Raw genomic sequence first — 15977 nt, 5'->3', positions numbered from 1 at the left:
ATATTTTGATTTATTGCTACTTTCTTTAATATTCTATCATACTGTATAGCAACATATTGATTTCAATATTGTTTTGTATTTTATCATATCTATGGCAGACTATCAGTTTGTTTTGTATGGTTTCTTATTGACTGTACTTCATATTTGTGAAGTAGATGTATGTTGTGTGTTTCCTACAAAAAACTGCAAAGCTTACATGTTTCTTTCACCCATGGCGGTGGACGCACCTTTATTTGTGTTTGTGCACATATCTGTCTTATCATTTAAAGCAGTGGCTCCCAAAGTGATGGTTAGGAAACACATATGTATATGGAGGTCATTAAATGCCATCCAAAGTATTAACAGCTACATATTTTGTCCATTATTGTAAAATAATAATAATAATAATAATAATAATAATAATAATAATAATAATGTTGTGAAAGACACTCGAGGTTAGTAGGTCAGGATATCATGTCAGTTTTTGGATTCACCGGTCTCCTTCTTCAGGAACTCTGATTTAAAAGTTTCTTTGTTATCCTATTACATCTGATACACCCATATCAACTTTTATTTTAACTGTTTTATTTGGATTCTGATGTCCAACCTTGTATTTTGTTTGACTCACAAACCTTACCTCCTGACTGCCTTCCTTCACTGACTTTTTGCTCTTTTTTAAACAGAGATGCAGCTTTACTTGTGTCATACCCTCTACGGCCACCAGAGGTTTGACCTCAAACCTAAATGTGAGCCATCAGAAACTGATGAAATCTATTGTTTAACAGTCCTACAATTTCATTTAGCAGATGCCTTTGTTCAGAGCGACATACAATGCAAGTAAAAATTTAGACTGGAGGGAAAAACCTTACAAAGTGCAACAAAGTGCTTCAAGTTGGAGTGACTGGAGATGCTGCCATCTAGTGCCAGAAGAAGGTTTTTTTTTTTTTTTTTTTCTTTTTTTACTAATGTAGCCACAACTAACTACAAGTAATAATGTAATAATTCAAAGTCAATAATATCAGTCAGCATTGAACTACATTCAAAACCAAAAGCCCAAGTTGACTCACTGACAAGGAGGACATGTACGTTGTTCATGTCTTGGGTTACTTGAAGAAAATAATGGAACATAATTTGGAGAAAGGACGCATCACAGCTGCGAGACCACTCAAAATTTGTACCAAAGAGTGGATTCCCTGTCTCTATTTAATTATCCTGATCACCAATTTTATTAACGGTTCATATATTAAGCTGACAAAAAAAAAAAAAAAAAAAAAAAACATGCACACAGAGATCCTAAACCAGTTAGAGATATCCACCTGGAGTTTGTCTGACCAATCCCATTGCTTGAACACGTTCCACTCCAGATAAAGAAATTTAATCCTTGGATACAAAATTTCTTATATTAGCTTCCCAGTATCAACCAGTTTGACTGTAGCTCATCTATGATCTGGAAAATGTATCCATCTTATCTGTGCTGGTTGTGATGAGGCAGCCACAGCATCTTCAATCTGCAATGCAGAACTTACCTCGGTCTAATGTAAGAGTGAGGCTGAAAGTGAGGAAGGACAGAAACAAGAGGAACAAAAACAGAGTTCAAACCGTGTGTGTGCCGTTCATTATTTGTTTCGAGAATCAGAATGCATCCATGTGGGGGAAACTTATTTGCCTGAGTGTGTGTTTCTGCTGAAGCAATGAGTGTGTCTGCCTGGATGTAAAGGAGAAGTATGTTCAGCTGTCATTTAGCGCAGAAGCGACTTTCTGTTTGATGAAAAGGCCGTCAGAGGGTTTAGCGTTGTGTGGAGACGGGAGGATTTGAAATTGTCTCCCTGTGATTGTGATTGCCAAGCGCAGGGCCGGGCCATTATATCACTGAATCTTTGTTAAGCAGCCCCTGAGAGTGGCTGACAGCATAATTAATCTTACCATATGAACAAAGGGACCCACTCAATAGTACTGAGGACGCTTATTAAAAAAATACTAAACACACACCAACCACCCCCTCCTTCTCTTTCACCCTGGCTACATCTTAAAAAAAAAAGACGCTGAGATGGTGGAAGCAGAAAAAGGTGGCGTCATTATCTTTCTGTTTATTTTCTTCTTTAAAAGGGATATGATATGAGGTGGAGGGCGGGCGGCGGTGGATGGAGGAGGGGGCAGCACCTGGCAGGATGATGGATCATTCCATGAGACAGTGAACGATATTAAACAATAATAGTGTTTATGTGATACCGCCGACCAAATAGTTTTAATTAGAAATTTTAGATTAGCACAATCTTTCCCCTCACGTGAATATTCAACGGCAATGGAGTGAGAGATTAGGTGGCTGTGGAGGACTCACACAACACACACACACACACACACACTCAGGAGCATTTTCTTTATCATTTGTTGGTACATCCTGAATATGTAAAAACGCTTCAAGTTTAATATTTATTGTCTAAGACGATCATCTATTAGTCTAGATTTTTGATATTCTGATGTTGAAAAAAATGATTCATTATTTTATTATAAAGCCATTTTTTTAAACTATTGCATTCATCCACATCCTATTTCAAATTAGTAAGCCTCCTGAACATGAGGGCTTTGAAGTTTTATTAAAAGCACAGCATCAATGATATTGAGGGCGCAGAAGCGACTTACTTACGGATAAAATTATTGTCTTAGGAAAAAAATAGAAAGGAAAAAACAGTCAGTCAAGTTTACATTTTTGTACCTGTTTATTTATTGGTTTTGTTCAGCTTTAACGTCAAACAGTTTAATAGTGGGAAGTGTAATTCTCCTTAATAGTTTCAGGAATGAGCAGATTGACTTCATATACGAGCTCCATGTTGCATCATTTTCTAATTGGTGACCAGTCACGGAACAAAAAACAGGAACTCTTTTGTTTGTTTGGCCGCTTGTTTATGCCTTTAGGACTCACTAATCAAAAAATAATAATAATAATTTAAGACTCTTTAAGTTCAGAGTGAGCAATAATCAGACACCATATAAGGTATTTTGTCTCTCATTATTCATTTTTATGCAGTTTTTCTTGCACACAATGTTTACTTTCATAAGGATGCAGACATATATCAGAAAGAATTTCTTGTCTCTTAATGTTGTTGTTTTTTGTTGTTTTTTTCCCACTTTTTTATGTATCTACCATGTTCAACAGATCATGTTTGGTCCCAGTCTTAAAGTCGAGGATATATCTAAAATGTTTCTTTTATTAAAAGAGTTGAATGAGTTCAGTTCTCTTGTATTTTTGAGAATATTTCTGGAGATTACTGAAGCTATTTTGACAAATTCCACAAAACTCAGACAGTTCAACCTTGAAGCTGGACAAAAAAAAGTAGATTGAAAGACACAAAAAAATGTGAAATAAACTTTTTCTTTTATCATTTGTGTAACCAGAGATACAAAGAACGCAATAAAAATGGTTTCATGATTTATTAAGTGCTAGTGCATTTTTGCTCTCGGCTCTCTGTTTCATTCAGTGGTGAACACAAACAAACAGCTTTAACTATGAAAGGTAAATCTAAGAGGAAAATAGAATAATGTCAAACTATTTTAGTGATCATATATGAATATATTCTGTAAATGATGGGCAGTGATTTCATTTAAATATTAAGAAAAAAAAACAGTATCAAAGTTTCTCTCAAGAAAGGTCAAAACTTTCACAACCTTTCATTTCTTTTCTTCTTGCTTCTCTTTTTTTGGGAGAAGGATAAAATGTCAAGTTTGGTTATATGTCAAGAGGAACAAAATCCTCAGTCCAATTAATGGCTCAGATCGCAGCTTCAGAGTGAACTATTGGTAGTGTTCACATATAAAATCGGAAGAATATGAGGAATCACTGTTCAGGGTGCACAGTCTTAAAAAACAGCGGGATCAACGCCAAAAATATTACTTCACTGCTTCTGTGAGCTCCTCTCATCAAAGAAACTGTGTTGTCTTTATTTTCTATTTACGGCTTAGACGAGTTTGGTTCTCCTGAATTTTTCAAGAATATTTACTTTAAATATTTTGTTTTATTTTTGAACTGAAAACAGAGAAATTAACCACAGTGCCTCCAAACAAATCCCTTTACCACCACCACCCCCACCACCCACCCCTGTGTGTCTCTCTAGGGCTAAACTGGTCTAGGCCTGGCTAATAGAGGGGTGGAGAAGTCTAATTCATCAGAAACAGGTCACACACACACACACACACACACACACACACACACACACACACACACACACACACACACACACACACACACACACACACACACACACACACACACACACACACACACACACACGGCTATTAGATCATTTCTGCAACCACAAAATCCCTTTAATATATTCCCAGTGCTACTTTTGAATATTAATAAAATATCAATTATTAATTTTGCCTTTGGCATGGCAAGATATACAAGTTTTAATTAGTGTACTGTACTCTTTCACAATTAAAAAATAATTGATGTCCATACATGCGGGCATTCTGCTGTGATGGTCTTTCTTGTTGTTGTCAACAGAGCAGCCGCTGAGACGGAGCGGGTGCTCTCGCGCTTCTCCTTCTTGTCCGCAGTTCAGATGCACTTCAGGCCCGAGGCTCTCAAGTCCCATTTTGATAAAGTGCAACATCAAAACAAAATAATGAGACAGATTCAGGGCTTTAAAAGGAGGGGAGGGGGACTTTAGAAAAAAGGAGGGACGCTGATGAGAAGGAAGAGATTCTGTTTATGCGCAGGGTTGTGATGATGCTGATGTTTGCAATCAATCCTCGCTCATTTTCAGGATGGCTTGTTTGAGTTTCAGATAATAACTCTAAAAACATCAACATTTGTTTTGTTGTCTATTTACCGACCAATTGGAGCCACCAGTTTTAGCACACGTGCAGTACATCTGGTCAGTGTATCTGACCTCTCAGCTCTGGACTTAGTGGAGCCTGTTTCTACTTTGCCTTTCAATGTGCATTTGTGTGTGTAAGGCTGAGAGTGTGCGTATGTATCCTCTGCATGGTGAAGTGGCAGATGGAAGTATGAGAAGCAGGAAATCTGCTCCTGTCCATGTCAGTTCTGCTCCACAGAGCTCTGATAACTGAATAATAATCCTCCAAGTCTGTCTGCTGCTCTCTGCGCTCTCGTTTCCTTCCTGCTACATCTTCTGATTGTCTCCTAAAGGTTTCCTCTATCGAGGGGTTTAATTTGTGCCTGATCCTCCCTGATCCGTCAAATGTAACAATATGCTTCTTATGTAGCAGGTGTGTGAGGTGCAGTGTTATTTGTGGTAACTGTCATGCTGCTGTTGTCCACTTTGCTGCAGGCACTGTAGTTCTGCTGAACTTCATGACTTCATTTTCTCTGTGAAAGTACAGCCCTCACCAATCCTGCAAACAAATTCTGATCAAAATGACACATCCACTGCTTCAGATTTTGCATTTCTGTCCTTTTTTTTTTCCACGAATCCCAGCCAAAACTCTGACTCTGACCTTTCAGCTCATAATTAGATGTCTATCCTTCTAAACTCTGTGGAGCTTTTGGAGTTGTTCCAAAATTACCTTTTTTTCAAAGCTCACACTTTAAGTTCACCCAGGTGACAGGGAGTCACATAATTAGAATATCCATCCAATGTTAATGCTATATTAAGAACAATATGGATCCTGTTAGAGATGTCATCTCATTTCTGACAGATTAAAGAATGCAGCTCGGTCAGTGACACAGATGAGACATTTGCATGGAGAATAATTATCCAGTCCATATGAAATCCTTCTGATTAAAGATAATGGTTTAGGTTTTTACATGGCATGCAGTTGGGTTTGGTGTATTTCCTCAGACAGCTGTGTGACAAAAGAGGACTTATTAATTTGATAGCCCCTTCCTACCAATAGACATTAAGGGCTCTTAATTTTGTGGCACAGCACAGGGGCGCAAGCCTGGCGCACAATGCGCAGTGCTAATTTTGTGCTGCGCACCACCATGCGCTGCCAATTTGACAATTTGGTAGACCGTCTGCGCAGCGATGGGTGTGACTGCGTGCCAGGGGGAGATGTCAGCAGATTCATGTTGGCGCAGTGACAATTTCGTGCCAAAAACAGTGCAGAAAGTGCACTGAAAGCTCGCCAGCTCCAACCTGGTCTATCCTCGGCGCAAAACCGCACCCTCCTCAGCTGTAATTTGGTGACTGGCGCACATGTGCGCACATGTCGAAAAAGTCTCAGAGGCAGGTTTCCAGAGTGTCAGGCACATTTTAATGCAATAAACAATCACAGCAATCACTAGTTAATGTAACTGTCTGAACCACCATATACATTTATCCATCCATCCATTTTCTATACCGCTTATCCTGTTACAGGGTCGCGGGTGGCTGGAGCCTATCCCAGCAATCATTGGGCGAGAGGCAGGGTACACCCTGGACTGGTCGCCAGTCAATCGCAGGGCTGACACATAGACAGACAAGCATGCACGCACACACTCACACCTAGGGACAATTTTGGTGTGACCAATTAACCTGGTAAGCATGTTTTTGGACTGTGGGAGGAAGCCGGAGTACCCGGAGAGAACCCACGCATGCACGGGGAGAACATGCAAACTCCACACAGAAAGACCCACCAGCCGAGGTGGGGATTTGAACCGGTGACCTTCTTGCTGTGAGGCTGCAGCGCTAACCGTTGCACCACCGTGCAGCCCATATACATTTATATCTATATCAATTTCCCCGTCACATCTGATGTCAGATTAAAGCCGTTTGTCACAATGGAAAGTTAACCTGACGGCAGCTGGAAGTTTGATGCACATCTGACAATTAAACAATAAACAGCCTTAACATCTGATACTGAGTATATATCTGGCTTCTCTCATTTCATTTAATTCAAAGAAAAGAGGGAGAGAAAAGACGAAGAAAAAACAGAGAAAATAAATGTGTGTCACTCAGGATTTACCCATGATTTCCCATATTTCTCTGTTTTAGTATTTATTTTTAACGTGATCTAAAAAGATGGAGTACATTATTGTAAGGAGGATGAGGCGGAGACACTGGGAGAGTATACAGTATATCACCAAAGGCTCTGCTTGGGGATGACAAACCAGGAGTGCAGGTGGATCAAAAGTATTCTGAATAGATAAGCCAGCTGTGTAACTGTCTCTTCATTTTGTACTCCTATTAATGACAAAGGAACAGATTACATCTGTCCTGGGAGCTGGCCCACACGGTGACGCGCTTCGTGTCCTCCGATGTGCCCCGCTGTCCATTCTCCTGCTGCAGGGACAGCGGCTCTGACCGTCTCCGCTGAAGGAGGCGTGGAAGCGCTCTCCTGCGCCTCTCTGCGCCTTGACTGTGCCTCCCTTGGCACTGCAGGAAACTTGCAAAGTGCGCCAAAGTCACGTCCTGTCCGCGCAGCGCAGGGCAGGTGCGCAGACCGGTGCAGGGCAGGTGCGCCTGCGCTGCTGCCTGGACTACGAAATTAGATCCCTACATGTTTACTAAGCTGAGCTTTTACTAGTATTCTGCTACTTATTTTCGAACAGCAGCTTGTTTCAACCACGCCTGACTGCTAGGAGGAGACCTGAGTGCCTGTAAAAGCTTTTGTGCTGGACTCACACTAGATCCATGTCCTTTACACACATGTTCTGTTGTGGTTTGGCTGCATCTTTCTTTTTCCTGCATTGTTGTGTCCTTGTACCTAAAAAAGCTTGAATCACATGACCAAGGTTCTCCTGCTTTTATTACCCCAATGATGAGCCTCTTTTATTGTTCATGTTGGGCTCTTAAAACATCAAACCTGTTGACTACTGACTCGGCTCTACTTATCTTGTTGTTTTGTTGTTGTACTATTGAGGGATAATATCTGGTGTCATCACAAGGTATTTTATTTTGAAAGTCGGCCAGATGCCACTATGTTGGTTTAGATTAAGAAATAAGATACACACATCTGATCAAATGTATTAAAAAATTGCACAAATTTACATTTCACACTGTTGAATCTTAAGAAGGAATGAAGTAGAGCTTCAAAATGCAAAAAGGATAAATGGTGGTAAGACCAAAAATAAATAAAATAAAATAAAATAAAATAAAATAATAAAATAAAATAAAATGAAAATAAAATAAAAGAAAGTAAAAATTAAATAGAAATACAAAATAAATAAAATTGAGTAAGCATTTTTTTTCAAACATCAATTAAAGTGGAATAGGCTATTCATCAGCAGCTCAGAATTTTAAGACCACAGCCTTTAAAAGTCAAAATCTGCAAAAAAAAAATGTGAATTGAGTTATTTTCTGTCAGGTATTCACTCTGTCATGACCTCCTGATGGCAGAGGCTAAAAAGCTTTTTTTCTCTCTGTGAACATGGTTGGATTGTTGACCAGCATAAGCAGGGCCTCTTACAACATGCCATGGCTGCTGAGTTTGAACGGAGTGAGACAGCCATTTTGAATTTCTTCAAAGATCTCGAGGGTTATGGAACAAAGAGGAGGAGGATCTGATTAGCTGTCTATCAAGACACGGGATCCTCGACCCAAATTAAGGCCATTATTTATGCCAACGGCAGCCCAATAACCGTCAGGTGGCATCTGAGAGAGAAGAGCTTTAAGAACAAAAGAATGTCTCAAAAGGCCTCAGTCTCCTTCAGCACACAAACTCACCTGTTTGTACTTTTTCAAAGAGCGCCAGAAATGGGGTACTGAAAGGTAGAAGGAAGTTTGATTCTCTGATGAGGAAAAAACTGAACCTGGACCATCCTGATGTCTTCCAACATTACTGGCATTTTGTAAAATGCAATGCAAAAATGTAAATCCTTGCAATTTTTTGACTGATCTTAAAATTTTGATAAGGTGTGTACATTATTCATGTAATGTGAAGCAATCCTCACAGAATTAAACACAATACATTTTCCAACAAAGGTGCGACCATTTAACACCATTAACTTCAAAACTGATAAAATGTGAAATGTTTCTGAGCAAGCTCTATTTTCAAGTCAAAACTGATGTTGCTCATTTATTTCTGCTTGCAGGCTCAGATCAAGTGCTCAAGTGTTCCCTGAACAGATGAGTTTTGAAACATCTCTTAAAAGTAGAAAGGGGCTCTGTGGATCATATAGAGTTAGGTAATTCATTACACCATTTGAGCACAACAGAGGTGAAGAGTCTGGCTAGAGATTTAGAGCCGCGCTGGGCTGGGAGCACCAGGCATCTTTCACGAGCAGAGCGTAGTGGGCGAGAAGGAGTGTAGACCTGGATGAGGGACCCCAGGTAGGCAAGCACTGTTCCTGTCAGTGTTTTGTAAGCCAGAAGAAGAGTTTTGAATTTGGTTGGAGCTGCCACTTGAAGCCAGTGAAGAGATAGATTAACAGTGGAGTGACATGTGCTGTGAGGTGTTGTAGCTGTAAGTGATGGCCAGTGTCAGTCATGAGGAGCACACTCATTTCACAGGTAAGTAGTACTGTTCAGTGCTGAGAATGATTATTGGCTTTCAAAGTCCAAACCCTAAAAAAGAAAAGATATTTTGATTACATTTTAGAGATGTGATACAACAGTGTAAAAAAAGGCTGGGTGTGTATGTGACAAAAATATTTACTGTATTCACTCAAAAACTGTGGTAACAAAATATACGAACTGATAAACCCTGTAACACCCTAAAAATAAGAATGGATTTTTCTAGCTATTGTGCTCACAATCTTAAAACACTGCTTTGAAAAAAACACACTTGCATCTCCATATGCATCCTCATACAGAAGATGACGGAGAATGGAGGATTTTTAAAGTGTTACGTATTTGGAGTGAAATTGCAATGTGCCCAAAGTATTTATTCAATGACTGATAACACACAGCAAAACACTCATCTATTCTTTCAGTATCATACTAAAAAGTATATGCATGTGTGCATTCTCACCATCAAAAAGAAGTGCATTGATAGTGGAGGGAAAAAAAAAAGAAATCCTCGTATGAGAGATTTATGACAGAGAGCCATCCAGGAGTAGAAAAAGAGAGAGCAGACAGGAAGAGAAGACTTTCACATACTCCCCCTCTAATGGTGTTGGCATGAGATTTGAGGGTTTAATATTGCATGCAGTTGAATTTTTTTCCCCTTTTTTGTGCAATTGACCAACATGACATGCCTAACTGTATAAATGGGCTGCTTTACGATGATAAGATCACTGGCTAATAAGATATTTATGTGACACGCTGACGGATCCATCTCTTTCCTTTCCCATCCTGCCATCTTCACGCCTCGCCGAGCCGGTGAGGATCAAACGCAAATTCTCCAAATGGGGTCGTTAAATGGAGAGGAAATTTAATAAATTAATACTTTCCTCAGACAGAAAGCTAAAAAAGAAGGATGGGTGAGAGAGAGGGAAGTTTTTAGTCCTGACAAATAGTCCAAGTGACACTGTTTTTAAATTTGTTTTTACCTGTGTACTAGGGGCTGTTGAAATATACCAGTATAGACGATAATTGTCTTTTCAGAATACACATACATATGTAGTATGGGAGGTAGAGCCTTCAGTTATCAGACTCCTCTGTTTTTTGACTCATCTACCAGTCTGAGCCTAGGAGACAGACACTGTTTCTATTTTAACAGAAAGTTTACAACTTTTTCTTTTTTAATAACACTTATAGTTTGAGCTGGATCAGACCTGGACCAGCTCTTAGTTATGGTACTATAGACTTAGACTGCTGAGGAGGAACTTGTACACTGAACTCCTGTTTCCCTCCCTCTTCTCTTCTATCCGTCAGTCCATCCATCTATTTTTGACTGCTTTTGCTGTTCAGGGTTGCCGTCGGCTGGAGCCTATCTCGGCTGTCTTCAGCCCAGAGGCAGGGTGCACCCTGGGCTGGTCGTCACTCAACCCCAGGGCTGACCAGTAGAAAACCTCTCACATGCACACTCACACTTACTGGCAATTCACAATCACCAATTAACCTGATGATCATGTTTTTGAACTGTGGGAAGAAGCCAGAGTACCCACACATGCACAGACAGTACATGAAAACCCCACACAGAAAGGCCCATCTTGTCTGAACTGGGTTTCCAACTGGTGACCTTCTTGCTTTGAGGCAACACTGCTTAGCCAGTGCATCACTATCTGTCACTAACTTTAAATATTGATGCCCCATCAAAGTGATCCACCACAGATCTCTTTGGGAGTACCTTGCTCTAGACGTTGCGGACCTGCCAGACTTCAGCTGCTACGGCTAGAAACAGTCCCATCATCATCACTGCTACAAGAAATTCTGTCCAAATCCATCTCTCTGGGCTTCACAGTGGCACAGGAATTAGTGCTGTTTCCTTGCAGCAAGAAGGTCGTCAGTTCGAGCCTTTTTGTGTCCTGACAACACTTTTGTCCCTCTACTTCGTCAGTGACCTTCTTGTCATGGTGGTTTGAATGTTTTCTGCTGTTTATTCTCAGTCAAACAGGAGATACAGCTTATAGTACAGTATTCAGATCAAGGATAAGACGTTTCATGAAGTAAAGGTTTCCCAAGCAGGCAGTGACAGTACAGTACACAATACTCTGTTTGTTCCCAACCCTGCAGCACATCACTGTATGCTCGTATACAAACATCCTTGGGAGTGGAGGTATCCAGAGGGCCCAATTAGAGCTGGGCATGGAAGAGAGATAGAGAGAGCATGTATTTGTGTGACAGACGATGCTCTTTGTCAACTGCCAGCCTCCATGTTTGACTACAGGCCGCCTGTCAGCTCCTCCATGGCATCCATAACAACTTATGTGACACGCATTCTGCACACACACACACACACACACACACACACACACACACACACACACACACACACACACACACACACACACACACACACAAACACACTCAGAAGCATGTGTGTACACTCGCACCCATAATAAACATGTCCATGCTAATTAGCCTAATGCTGGTAATGAAGAGGCCTGCCATGCTAACATCTTAGAAGAGAAGCTTTCCGCTGGCAGTGTAAACACAAGAATGACACCCTCTGACCCCTCCTCCCACGCATACACTCATTCACACATACGTGACACCTTACACACATGTCTGGATGTAGTTTCAGGAGGAATACACCCCCACTAAACACAAAATACCTCCCACAAAGCCACCAGCAGCTTCGGTTCAGGAGCATGGTGTTAAACACATCTGGTTTTATGGGATTCACACCCTTAAACGCAAAAGATTAACAGCACCAACATAGACCCATGCACATATTAAGGCTCTGTGTGTCGAACACTTGGATTAGTTTGCTATCAAAACGTCAAACTGTGGCCTGTCAGAAAACAATACATCCAGTTTGATTACAGGATGACTGGTGCATTTGTCTTTGTTGTTGCATTTGCTTCCCAGTATTCAAAAAGGATCTCGGCAGAATACAACGAATACTTGGAAGTCAAGGATAGCATTATAGCACAGCTTAAAACATGAACTTGTAATAAGAGTTGGGATTGGTCAGTTCCATTTAGTTCAGTAAAACTAATTTTTGACTCAGGAATACTGATTCTTATTCAATTCAAACCTGCGGGTTTGTTGGTGACAACTCCCAGCTGTTTGTATGCCAATGATATCATCATTATGACTTTGACAAGACATGAAATGGCGCCTGTCTATGGTTTTAACTAGTCTACATAGATATTGAATCACACCTTATATTGCCTTTTCATACCTACATCCACCCTCAGTGTTTTCTGACAGGCGTGTATAACCTCGATGGCAAGGGTTCACTGGTCTTTTTGACACTTTTTATTGACAATGGATGTCACAGGCCCTGTGAGGAGTTTATAAGGGAACTGTCTCAATGTTATATATTTGCCTGTTCATGATCCACAACTTAAAATGGGATAATCAGCGGGGGGAAAACTGGTTATTTCTGAAAGCTACTTCTCAGATTCTTCATTTAGGCTGTACATTCCTGGGAGAATACAAATCCATTTATGGCACGTGGACTGTTAGTCCCTTTGATGACACAACATCAGCAGGTGAAGTTTAGCAGTGAGAAGTGAGGTGTCCAAGTGAGAAGAAAAATCTGTCCTTTTTCTTTTTAAGGATTATTTATTGGATTTATGGCTTCTTGGATTGTAGGAATTGTGGACACTTTACAAACACGTATCAGAGCACTGGGCTGTGGGTAAAGCTAAACAGATAGTCTGCTCATCTTCTGGACACTAAGCTACAAGCTGAGTTTACAACGTTTGCTTGTTGTCACGTTTCAAACAATAGCTCTGCACAACTACAAATAAATTAACTAGTGTTAAAAAGAAGATCTTCTCTCTGTTCATTTGCTCAATCCATAATCAACGTAACTTATTCCGGACCTGCAGACCATTTCATCGGGTAAATATCTGGTCCAGATAAAATAACCTAAAAAAGTCTTATTCTAAACTTTTGTCTGGAGAAGATTTCTAACTTCAACCCACAAAACTTTATGTCTCACCCAAATCCGTTAAGAACATCTCTCCAGTTTCAGGCATGCATGTGTCATGGATGTGAATGCAGGAGCAGGGGTGGATTAAATCCCAGGCTCACCAAGGCTGCAGCCTAGGGGCCCCATGTGTGAAAAGGCCCTGTGATTGGTCAGACTATTTTTTGGAAATTCAAATACACTGCCTTTCTAATCAACAGGTGCCCACATGACCACGGTCAATGATTTGTTTACTTGCGTCGCAGCTGGCTGCTGGTGCTGTCACCATAGTTACCAAGTCTGCTTTTTTTCAGTGATTCTGAGTCACAGGCTGTGAGTTTTTGGGCTTAGTTTCTTAAGTGTAGTTCCTCATTTGGGCTTGATTTGTTGCCTGTATGATCCCGCCTGACTGTCAACTCTTAACAACAAGAAACATTTATTATTTATTTAATCGTATCCCTTTTATTATTTCAATTTCATCAATTATACTTAAAACAAATGAAAATTTTATCATTCAAAGATTTTTTATGTTGACTGTGTTTACTGCCAATTTACTCCAAACAAAAATACATACTTATACTGATATCAAGGGGTCTATGGTTTACACAATGTGGTAAGTCACCAGTTGAGCTTGTACTGGGCTTGTTTTCTCAGAGCTGGTCGCTTGTTTCTATCATAAGCTCTGGCAACACTACCTGGAGTGTGTACCTGTGGGACACAATGATTTATAAGGGGGGCCCCATAGATAGCACAGCCTAGGGACCCATGACTACCTCAATCCTCCTCTGTGCAGGAGTCAGAAATTTTATGCAAAAATAAATAAATAAATAAAAATAAATAAAAGGATGAGCCATGGTTTAACTCTTCTCCACATCGGCCAACCTGACCCTCCAATCCAAACAAGGATCATGGAAGTTGGTTCCCCTTTGGATTTTAGGCCAGTTTCTAAAAACTTTTAGAGTTTCATCAAAACATCGAAGGACATCCAACCAACCCCAAATACCACCTCTCTTCATTCTGAACCTTCAAAGAACCATTGCTCTGGCGTTGTCTTTCACGCGCTGACCATCGTAACACATTTCACAGGAGCATCCAAGGGTTTCATCAGATCTGAACATGAACTCATTCAAGAACATAGAAAGGTAGTTCATCAAGGCAAAGGCACCTGTTCCAGTTTTTCTTCACAATACACACGTGTGCACAAACACACACACACACGCTCCTTCACACACCCTCTCTTTAAATCTCGGAGGAGCTGCCTGTGTACTCTATATTTATTATCCAGGGTGGCACTGTTGATAGATGAGATACCTACACAATTACAAGGGCACAACATTGCCTTTCCAAGCTGATAGGGTGAAAAACTGGCTCCTTTCTTTTCCCCTATTTTTTTCTACCCCTCCATCCAGAAGGGTGATATACAACAGTGTTAGGGGATACATCTCACCGACACACAGTCATGCCCCGCCCCCTTTCTCTGTAGGGCCCATCAACGTTCAAAGAGTGCACATGAATTGGTCAAATGAGCGAAGAAGTGACTTTCTTCATCATGGTGTCCATCGAGGGGCCATTTTTTGATGCTGCATACGTGGTTATGGCATAATTTATGAACATCTATGGAATACACAGAGACACGCATGGACATAGTGCAGCTGCAGCCACGGGGCCAGCACAGACATTAATCTCCATCCAGCTGAGATTTGTGAAGCCAGGAGATTGAGAGGAGGCCGATGATGCCGGCTGTGTCAGGGCAGACATCTTGGAAGCATGATGTTGAGCTATGTTCCTGCAGCGAGCCGGGGGGAGGCATCGACATATAAAATGGTTGTAAATTTGCATTAGGCTCAATCCATCATCATAGGACGGGTTGAGGGGGGACTGGAAAGCGAGTGACTGTGGAAAAGCAGGAGGAAAAAAGATGGAGAAGGATGAAGAGGGGGAGTGCATGACACTGGTGGGGCAGCTGTTGAGACAGTGGAGCCACATGGAGCAGGCTGCTCCTCTGCACGCCAAGCTCAGGCCAACCCTCTCCTCTGCTCTGACAGATTCCTATTTAAGTGACTGTGAATGCAACAATTCCACAAATAATTTGTCAAGCCTTGCAGAGCTGAACTGGCTCTGAACCCGGCTAGCCCCTCTCCCTCTCCTGCTCTGTCTCCCTTTGCTAGACTTGCTTGCTCTTTAACAGCGACATACATCCCCATCAAAGAAAACATCAATGTAAGTTTGCTTCTTTCAACCATCAGGCTTGTTCGGGCCGTTTAGTGATTATATCTGTTTGGTAAATTTTAAATAAAAAGCAGATAAAGATGATTTAATGGGCAAAGCGAATGGGGAAGTGTCTTAAACCTGCATTCTCTCAAACAGCCAGCAGAGGGAGACTGCATCTGGGGAGAAAACAAAAAAAAGATATTAAATCGCAGGCTACACTGAGTTTATTAAGGTCTTTGTAAATATCATCCTACTTCTCACTTTCTTAAAAACTGCTTTAAAATGTAGCCACTGCAAGACTACAAAACGACTGCAGTTGTTGAAGTGTCCACTTAAGGCTAGCTACAAATGCACAAAGCAAACAAACAAAAAACATTAGTTTTTCATACATAATGGCCTAATCGCTGTCAAATGTACAAATGCTGATTTTTTCAAAACTT

This window comes from Halichoeres trimaculatus, unplaced genomic scaffold (assembly GCF_033239565.1).
Source record: "Halichoeres trimaculatus isolate MK-OKI-2021-1 unplaced genomic scaffold, fHalTri1.1 fHalTri1_scaffold_3, whole genome shotgun sequence".
NCBI classification, from domain to species: domain Eukaryota; kingdom Metazoa; phylum Chordata; class Actinopteri; order Labriformes; family Labridae; genus Halichoeres; species Halichoeres trimaculatus.
Note: the sequence above shows the minus strand (reverse complement) of the source record.